This window comes from Chaetura pelagica, unplaced genomic scaffold, assembly GCF_000747805.2.
Source record: "Chaetura pelagica isolate M959 unplaced genomic scaffold, ChaPel_1.0 scaffold363, whole genome shotgun sequence".
In the NCBI taxonomy this organism is placed as follows: Eukaryota; Metazoa; Chordata; class Aves; order Apodiformes; family Apodidae; genus Chaetura; species Chaetura pelagica.
This window is the reverse complement of record NW_009952720.1, coordinates 1-2,807: the sequence shown is the minus strand read 5'-3', so window position 1 is coordinate 2,807 and position 2,807 is coordinate 1.

Here is a 2,807-nt window from a genome sequence, read left to right as displayed (position 1 = left end):
GTCCCTGCCCTGCACTCTGGACCAGCTTTGGGCCTACGTTACCCAGCCCTACACAACTTCATGGCTGCGTGAGCTCTGCCAAATCGTGCTCGTGTACTTCCTGGCTGGGATTGCCTGTAACCTCTGGAGGAACATGAAACCCCAGGCACAGGTGAGCATTTGAGAATAGTGGGACAGAAGGGACCAGGATGTGGGGGGGAGCAGGGAATCGCCACAGCCTTGGCCAAGAAAGCTTGTAATAAAAGAACAAGACCCAGCGTGGGCAGGAAAGCCCCAGCAGCAGCCCCAAGAGCCCACTTCACTGTGCCCTGGCCCTGTCTTTTCCAGCCAAGGGGACGCACGGCCACCCCTCCTGTGGGGAGAGACCGCCGGGAAGGAGGCACCTTCAGCCGCCACCACCTCGAGCTGCTCCGCCGGCTGGAAGTCAACACTGACCTCATGATCATGCAACTAAAAGAGCTCTGGCATCAGCTCTCCAAGAACTAGGGCTTAGAAATGAATTGTAGGGTTGTTTTCACATCCTAGTGTTAGAAGCATGGTGTTGGGTTTGGGTTTTTTCTATCTACCCTAGGGTTAGGAGTATAATAGTTTGTTTAAGAGCAGTGAGATATCTGCACGTTCCAATGACACCTGGAGTGGTTTTATGGTCCAAGAAACTGAGGGACTGAATTGGGCTCCATCTGGGGGATCCGAACATGGAGCAGGATTGATGGCCAAGATCAGACCCAACAGAGCCGCTTCTCTCTTGCTCCTCGGGGCAGGGTGACACCAACAGGTATAGATCATTCTGGTGACTGGGAAGACAGCCAAGGGGGCAAGAAAGGTCAAAATTATACCTTAAAAGGTAAAAAGTGACCAGCTAGAGTGGAATGTGTCAACAGGGCCGGGAAACTTATAGGATAATTAGAAGTGTCGGAGAGGCTGTAAACCCTGGACTACCCAGCCAGTGGGAAAACATGGGAGGGAACTTTGCGTCGGGAATTGGGAATAGAAACCGTTCTTCACCTGACTATGGGTGTGCCTGCTTGTTTAGGCCACCCATTCTTGGCAGAGTGTCAATAAACTGTGCTTGGCTGAAGGATCCGTTTGGGCCTGTTCCTTGGTGTGACAAACGTTTCTCACACTAGGCACGACAAAAAGCTGGCAAGAAGAGAGCCTGCTCTACCTCCCTGCTCTTGTCCCGCTGGTCCCATCAATAAAGTGTTTGGTTCCTGGAGCTCTTGTCCTTTCAGTACCGAGGGGATCCAAGGAAGAGGCAACGTGAAAGGCAGTGGTGCAGCCAGGCTGCTGCCTGGGGTTGCTGCAAAGTTCACCTAAATGACAGTGTTTGCTCAAAAGGCAAAGTTTAATTTCTAAGTCACCTCCAGCAATTATTCCCCATAGCCACGTGCTGAAAGACCAGGTGGTGCTGCTCAAACAGCACAATGTTCACCTTAAAACTACCTCGACTGTTAGCCCTGCTGCCATGGGAGGGACCCCGTGGGGAAGGAGGCGAGGATGGTGAGGAATCCATCTCCCTGAGGAAGAAGGAGTGGCAAAAAAGAACAGACTGTGAACTGGCTCTAAACCCCATCCCCCTGTGCCGCTGAGGGGAAGGAGGTAGAACCATCTGGAACCAAGTAAATTGGGCCCAGGAAGAAGGGAGGAGTGGAGCAAACTATGTAAGCGTTGTTCTTTGTTGTCTTTGTCCTGTGTGCATCCAATTCATGAGAAAATATTTTTTCCCCAAGCTGAGTCTGTTTTCTCCATGACCATAATCGGTGAGTGAACCCTCCTTGCCCTTGTCTCAACCCACGAGCTTCTCACTGGCTTTTGTCCTCCCCATCCCACTACAGCCAGCAGCCAGGTGACCATGGGAGAAAAACAGCCTGGTAAGGAACCTGAGGATGCTCTGGAGCCGACCTGATCTGCAGCAGCAGATCCTGGCATGCAGGGGGTTTACCCAGGCAGGGAAACTTCAGGGCAGTGGAGACACCTGCCAGGAGCCAACAGCTCTTGTGGGAGCCACTGAAGAAGTCTGGGCGTTGCTTTCCAACCCAAACCATTTTGTGATTCCATGAAAGCTGCTTTCCAGATGGTTGGCCCTCAGTATGTACTGGTGCCTGGGATTGTTCCTCCTCAAGTGCAGGACTTTGCACTTCCCTTTGTTGAACGTAGGAAGGTTTTTGTCAGGCCCTTTCTCTAGCCTGTCAGGGTCCCTCTGGATGGCAGCACAAGCCTCTGGTGGACCAGCTACTCCTCCCAGTTTTGTCTCATCATCAACAGACTTGCTGAGGATACACTCTGCCCCATCATGCACGTAATTTACGAAGATGCTGAACAGGATTGGACCTGGTATTGACCCCCGGGCTGCACCACTAGTGACTGGTCTTCAGTCAGATTTCATACCAGTGTTCACTCTCAGGCTCAGCCAGTTTTCAGTCTGTCCCACTGTCTGCTCATCCAGCCCACGCCTCATCAGCTTTGCTATAAGGATCTTAGGGGAGACTGTATCAAAAGCCTGACAGAAGTTAAGGTAGGCAACATGGACTGCTCTTCCCTCATCTGCCATGCCAATCATTTCCTCAGAGGGTTATCTGATTCTTTAGCATGTCTTCCCTTTTGTCGATCTGTGCAGACACAGCAATGATGTGCCTCAAAGGGGTTGTCCCTTTTGCTAAAAGCAGTCTCACCCTTGCCTGACACCCCGCTGGTGCCAATGCCACTCTGCCTGTAAAGCTGTTTGAAGAAATTCACTTGACTGTCATTTCTTTCAGAGACTTACTGGGAAGGAGTGAACTGTATCAGAAAGCACCAGGACATGCTGG